This window comes from Osmerus eperlanus, unplaced genomic scaffold (genome assembly GCF_963692335.1).
Source record: "Osmerus eperlanus unplaced genomic scaffold, fOsmEpe2.1 SCAFFOLD_195, whole genome shotgun sequence".
NCBI classification, from domain to species: domain Eukaryota; kingdom Metazoa; phylum Chordata; class Actinopteri; order Osmeriformes; family Osmeridae; genus Osmerus; species Osmerus eperlanus.
In genome coordinates, this window is record NW_026911707.1 from 17,501 (window position 1) to 25,000 (window position 7,500).

Sequence of the window (7,500 nt, forward strand, 5' to 3'; positions counted from 1 at the left end):
GGGAGATGGGTGGAGACGAGAGAGATACTGAGGGGAGATGGGTGGAGACGAGAGAGATACTGAGGGGAGATGGGTGGAGACGTGAGAGATACTGAGGGGAGATGGGTGGAGACGTGAGAGATACTGAGGGGAGATGGGTGGAGACGAGAGAGATACTGAGGGGAGATGGGTGGAGACGTGAGAGATACTGAGGGGAGATGGGTGGAGACGAGAGAGATACTGAGGGGAGATGGGTGGAGACGAGAGACATACTGAGGGGAGATGGGTGGAGACGAGAGAGATACTGAGGGGAGATGGGTGGAAACGTGAGAGATACTGAGGGGAGATGGGTGGAGACGAGAGAGATACTGAGGGGAGATGGGTGGAGACGTGAGAGATACTGAGGGGAGATGGGTGGAGACGAGAGAGATACTGAGGGGAGATGGGTGGAGACGAGAGAGATACTGAGGGGAGATGGGTGGAGACGAGAGAGATACTGAGGGGAGATGGGTGGAGACGAGAGAGATACTGAGGGGAGATGGGTGGAGACGAGAGAGATACTGAGGGGAGATGGGTGGAGACGTGAGAGATACTGAGGGGAGATGGGTGGAGACGTGAGAGATACTGAGGAGAGATGGGTGGAGGCGTGAGAAATACTGAGGAGAGATGGGTGGAGACGAGAGAGATACTGAGGGGAGATGGGTGGAGACGAGAGAGATACTGAGGAGAGATAGGTGGAGGCGTGAGAGATACTGAGGCGAGATGGGTGGAGACGAGAGAGATACTGAGGGGAGATGGGTGGAGGCGTGAGAGATACTGAGGAGAGATGGGTGGAGACGTCTGTAGCACAGTCCACAGACAAAGCACGGTACCATCACACCTTCTCCTACCCCGACAAGGAAAGGGTCTTCCCCCTTTGTCCTTCTCCCAGAGGAGAAGCTTCAAAGCTTCTGACCCAGCATGGGGTCAGATACAGAGGCCACACGGCCCACAGTATCAGAACAAAGGATTTACAAGGAATAACTTTCTTAAAGGATTTACAAACATATTCTCAAGGACTACATGGCTCATGGACACTATTTCAATGACAGTAGTTGATGTGTTATAATGTGTGTTTTTCCCATTTACTTAGAACGTTGTTTAATTGAGGTTTGATTATAACTTCCCTTCAAGTATAGTTAAGTCAGCCAATCTGGATATCAAAATGATTGTACCATACTAACAAAACCATTTACGAATGTTGTATTGTTATATTCTGAAGTTTGAGCATTCCATGGACAGTTGAAATAACGGAACTCAAAAGGTACAGCTACTTCACACCTAGGCAGATCTCAGGACGACGCCCAGGTGGGGGGAAACTGACCAATGAAAGAGGTCACCTTCACGGGGACCCCCCCTTTTCCTTTGGAGTATAAAACCCCCAAACGTACAATCACCCCCGCTTGTTCGTAGGATTAAACTGAAGTGCTAGCTACATTTCTAAACTTTCCTCTCAACCTGCAAATTCACTGAGCGCCCGGAACTTTGGCCAAAGATTCCGTTGTTCTATTTTCGTTGGACGATAACGAAACCATTGACTCTACCTTTCTTCAAACCGACAAAAGTAACTACGATTTGCAATATTTCTTACCTGTGACATATTGGCATGTTGTGATTAAATTGTTGATGTTTGATTGTATTTTACAAATGAGTTAGCTTAACCCTTGCTAAATCAGTTGCCCTTGCTCGTCCATTGTTCCCACAAAGGCCTATCTGTCCCCCTCTACCCCTCTCTCTCTCTCCCTCCCCCTTTTACACGCGCTCTACACAGCCATTGTGTTGCTCGCCCTCATTTGCATCCAGCCACTGTACTACTCTGACTAACCCATAACTTATCTGGTATTTGTTCATTATAATTACATTCTCCTAAATAAATCATTGTGTATAATATTCGCGTATCACTCACGTTATCTGATCTGCTCTACTTTCATAGAATTCACGACTCAAGATTAGACTGATTATTACGAAGGTTATTATTTAAATATTATTCAATAAGGTTTCCTCTATCCCTTTAACAATAAGAGGTGGTGCCCCCAAGAACTACATACATTATTATAAATTAAGTATTGCTAATCTTAAACGAGCAAACCCCGCTACACGTCCGTCCCACTACGTTGTGCACACATGCCTGCCGTGTAGCCCCACCCCTCTATCTGCCTCCATCAGCGCAGACGAACAGATGAACCGTTTCCAGGGTGGAGGAGGGTGGAGGAGGGTGGGCGGTGAGAGGGAAGCAAACCTCTTTAAAAACCTCCTTCCTAGACCCTCTCTCTCCTTCCTACACCCTCTCTCTCCTTCCCCAAGCCGCCAAAACTGTTCAGAGTGATTATACGGTTGGCGTTTGTACCTATCAAAGAGTTTGATGCAACAAACATGAGTAAGCAGGCGAGAGGAGGAGAGGGAGAGATGAAACGAGGGAGAGATTAAACGAGTGCACTTCCTGTCTTTCAAGCTTTTCCTCAGGTACAGCCTCATTACACCGTGTGAACGGAAAAGAGCGAGGGAGGGGCAGAGGAGGAGGACGTGCGTGCGTGCGTGCCTCCTTGGTTGATAAGTTCCTGATTTTCAGAAGTCAGACACAGCTGTGTCTTCCGGAATGTACATTCGCTTGTGTGTGCTCAGGAGCACTAGCCTGTGTGCGGGTGTAAATTAGAAAAGTGTGTTAAGCGTATCTAAGTGTGTGTGTGTGTGTGTGTGTGTGTGTGTGTGTGAGGATGAAGACCTCTCTCTCTTTCTTCCTGGCCCTCTGGCCTGAAGTAAAAGGCCAGATAAATAAGGCATGTCTGTGGGGGTCAGTGAGGCGTGACCTCTCGGCCCATTGGCTGCAGAGCTGCTGGACTGTCGTCTCAGCTAAGCTCTGCTGGTCGCCACAGATGCTCCGGAGGGTGAATTATAATCAGCGCCGAGCCGAGGCCCGGGGCTGTGCATCAAGCTTAACGAGGCTGAGAGGAGCCTCTCATTTACCCACACGCAGGTAACAAATGGCCCAGCCCCCCTGAAAACGACTCCCTCCCTCCCTCCCTGTCCTTCTGGCTACGCCCCCTCCTTCCATCATGGCCCCTCCCTCCTGGAACCGTCCCTCCCCCCACCTCTCCCACCCACCCCTGCCACCTCACGTCTGGCCCTGCATGTCTTCCCTTACTCCTCCCTCCAGCTCGTACGGCTGAGACACATTTTACATTTACATTTTGTCATTTAGCAGACGCTCTTATCCAGAGCGACTTACAGTAAGTACAGGGACATTCTCCCCCGAGGCAAGTAGGGTGTCTCTCCTCCAGTCTCTCTCCATTTCCGGCTTCTTTTTCCTCGTATTAACCTACGCTGTGTGTGTTAACCCTTTGCCCTTTCTCCAATCGTCGTTTATTAACCGACAGCCGCGTTCCCCCTCTCTCACATCCTCACCTTTTCCCCTCCTGTGTTGACTGTGTGAGCGTTTGTGGATATGGCACTGCCACGGCGTGCATGTACACGCGTGGCGGCCGTGGCTCAGGGGGTAGAGAGGGTCAAACAGTAATCGCAGGGTTGGCGGTTCGATCCCCGACTCCTCCTGGCCATGTGTCGAAGGATCCGTGAGCGAGACACTGAACCTCAAGCTGCTGCTGATGGGCATGGCAGCTCTGCCTGTGTGTGTGTGTGAGCGTGTGCGTGTGTGTGAGCGTGTGTGTGTGTGGATGAGAGGCAACAAATGTGAAGTGCTTTGGGTGCTGCTAAGGTAGAATAGTGTTAAATACAGTCCACTCACACACCCTAACCTTGAGACCATGCAAGCGACGTGTCGAATGCTCACAAAACCTTGATTATTTTAAACAAAATAAATCCGGTTTTAGCAGCCACTCAACCTTGCTTGAAACACAAATACAACACTGCCTCAATAAGAACAAAAACAAACACACGTACAGATAACAGCTCACCTTGTTAAAGGAACACTCACACACACACAGCCCCCTTGCTGCATTGTGCACAATAAGTCTTGCTTCATTAAAGCCAATTCTCATCCACTATCAGTTTACAACCACAGAAGTCGTTTGAACCGCCAGGGAAATACAATTCCATTCCATTTCGGGGGTTATCTTAATATATGAGCTTGTCTTCACCACACTGCTCTCCTGTTATGAGGCAAACACCCACAGCAGCATAATATTGCTCTAGCTCCATCACTGGACAAACCGCTCACAAAGCAATTAGCAGTTTATATGTGCATGACGTGTGTGTGTGTGTGTGTGTGTGCATGCTCGTGTTCTCAACTCCCTGGTCTAATTCCACTCCTCTAATTTCAGCATCCGTTCTTTTGAGCGGTTCAGTGTTCTCGAGGAGGAAACGTGTCCTAATGCTGAAGGGTGTCCTCTCCACCCAGACCCCACCCAGACCCCACCCAGACCCCACCAGACCCCACCCAGACCCCACCCAGACCCCACCAGACCCCACCCGACCCCACCCAGACCCCACCAGACCCCACCAGACCCCACCCAGACCCCACCAGACCCCACCCAGACCCCACCCCACCCAGACCCCACCAGACCCCACCCAGACTCCACTCAGACCCCACCCAGACCCCACCCAGACCCCACCAGACCCCACCCAGACCCCACTCAGACCCCACCCCACCCAGACCCCACCCAGACCCCACTCAGACCCCACCCAGACCCCACCAGACCCCACCCCACCCAGACCCCACCCAGACCCCACCAGACCCCACCCAGACCCCACCCAGACCCCACCAGAACCCACCCAGACCCCACCAGACCCCACCAGACCCCACCCAGACCCCACCAGACCCCACCCAGACCCCACCCAGACCCCACCAGACCCCACCCAGACCCCACCAGACCCCACCCAGAACCCACCAGACCCCACCAGACCCCACCCAGACCCCACCCAGACCCCACCCCACCCAGACCCCACCCAGACCCCACCAGACCCCACCCAGACTCCACTCAGACCCCACCCAGACCCCACCCAGACCCCACCAGACCCCACCCAGACCCCACTCAGACCCCACCCCACCCAGACCCCACCCAGACCCCACCCAGACCCCACCAGACCCCACCCCACCCAGACCCCACCAGACCCCACCCAGACCCCACCAGACCCCACCCAGACCCCACCCAGACCCCACCCAGATCCCACCAGACCCCACCCCACCCAGACCCCACCAGACCCCACCAGACCCCACCAGACCCCACCAGACCCAGACCCCACCAGACCCAGACCCAGACCCAGACCCCACCAGACCCAGACCCCACCAGACCCAGACCCCACCAGACCCAGACCCCACCAGACCTAGACCCAGACCCCACCAGACCCAGATCCCACCAGACAGGCGCAGCTCCGCCTCCCGTTCACGACCTAACCCATCCTGCTCTACCTCCGCAGAACCATGAAGTGAAAACAGAAGAGCCTCTAACCCGAGATCAATGTTGTGTCTGCCTTTCCATCCATAATCCCCCCCCCCCCTTCTCCCTCTATCCGTCTGGGCCTGTCCCATCTGCACGACGCCTGATCTCTCCTCACCCATCCATTAGGTCTGTCCTTCTCTCCTTCCGTGTCTCTGCCCCAAGGCCCCCCGTCTCCTCCGCCTGTCACGGACGCCGCGGAGACACCCGCCTAGTTACCGTGATTTATAACGTCTGCCGGAAGATCGGGCAGATGTCCGACAAGAAAACATGACTGCTGCACTCGCAGTAATTGACAATATGGTCCAGTGAAACAGAGTACACTGCGCGTGAATCCCACCTGCATCCATTCCTGCACCCAATGTGCAGACACTTCATTAGGTAGATGTACGTGTGTGTTTATTCGTCATCTACTCCTGAGGGAGGGGCTTGTCAGGGTTGGGGCTGTTGGGGTTTACATCCCTGTCTGGAAAATCAAAAGCAAATTCAAGCCTGCCCTTTCACAAATGCTCTCCTCTCCTCCTCCTCCTTCCAATCTCCCTCCTCATCTCTCTCCCTCCGTCTTCATGTTTCTCCTGCGGGCCAGCGGGGAGAAAATCTAGATCAATCTCCAGACGTCGCTTCCTCCTCTTTAGCGACGGCGGGCTCACACAGACACAGAGCTCCTCACCAGCTTTACAGCTCTGCCCTCCCATAAAGAGAGAGTGAGCGATAGGGGGCGAGGGACGTGGAGGGGGGGAGGGGCGAGGGGGACGTGGAGGGGGGGGGCGAGGGGGACGTGGAGGGAGGGGCGAGGGGGACGTGGAGGGAGGGGCGAGGGGGACGTGGAGGGGGATGTGGAGGGGGGGCGAGGGGGACGTGGAGGGGCGAGGGGGACGTGGAGGGGGACGTGGAGGGGGGGGCGAGGGGAACGTGGAGGGGAGGGCGAGGGGGACGTGGAGGGGGGCGTGGAGGGGGGCGTGGAGGGGGGGCGAGGGGGACGTGGAGGGGGGGGCGAGGGGGACGTGGAGGGGGGGGGCGAGGGGAACGTGGAGGGGGGGGGCGAGGGGGACGTGGAGGGGGGGGGGAGAACAGCAGACTCGTACAGCATGAATGAAAACAGAGTACGCTTCTCCCAATCCATCCCTCTATCTCACCTTGAGTAGCTTGTCTGCTGGCAACTCCTGCTGCAGTGTGTAGGTAGGTCTGTAGGCACGCACGCACGCACACGCACCCACACACACACACCCAGACACACAAACACACACCTTTCAAGGAAAGGTGGATTCACCCAAACTTTGAATGGAAGCCTTACACATTGTTGTACACCGTGTTCTGAGCAGGAAACCCAAGGACGGCGCATAGACGGAGGAAGCGGGGCGGCTTTGTGGTCGTGTGTGTAGAGTCTGAGCCCTCTCCTCCAACAAAACAACTTGAACTTAGGATGAAGAACTCTCAAACCAAGTTAGACAGCCTGGTACAGTAGGCCAACAAAGTCTGTTGCGCTGACAATGAATCGGCACTTCCCATCTTGCCTCTCACATAACAAACCCAAACAACATAGCTTTCATACGACAAAACGCATCAAGTCGAACCTGCCCAAGGAGTAGCCAGTCAGGATTGGGCTTCCGACGAATCCTCGCCTCCTACAGCAGATTGTTTTCAGGCCCTACAGAGACGGAGGGTTCTAGAGGCGCGTGCGGTGACCAGGACAAACTGGCCGACGAGGAGTGATTGGCTGGGCGATGGAACAGGCTTAACAAAAGCCTACAGGGAGAGAGAGAAGCCGCTATAGCTAGCGCCCGCAGAGCAGCCTCAGTCAACAGTGAGAAATCCCTGTTAAAACACAGGCCGTTAGCCCACAGGACTAAAGACAGATTAGTCTGTTCCAGCGCTGTGGGGGCTCCACGGCGCTGGAACAGACACACTAAGACCCGGTTAAACACATCCATCTGTAAGACGGCATAAAACAGAACTAAATGACGTGTTCGGTCTTCACGCCCGATCCGGCTACATGCGGATCGTAACACGCGTGTTCTGAATGCACAAAAGGAGAAGCTGTGAGCCGGAGAGGATGTGAGTTTAGCGACATCAGTGATGTAAAATAAGT

At 54.3% G+C, this 7,500-nt stretch overlaps 1 protein-coding gene across 1 annotated transcript in view; it reads right to left on the bottom strand.

Moving 5' to 3' along the window:
* Positions 1-7,465: 7,465 nt before the first annotated feature.
* LOC134016482 (speckle-type POZ protein) overlaps positions 7,466-7,500 on the bottom strand; it is a gene marked incomplete at its 5' end in the record, with an annotated part of 15,713 nt that continues 15,678 nt past the window's right edge. Inside the window, one exon of the mRNA XM_062455842.1 lies at positions 7,466-7,500. This exon is cut by the window's right edge and continues 790 nt beyond it.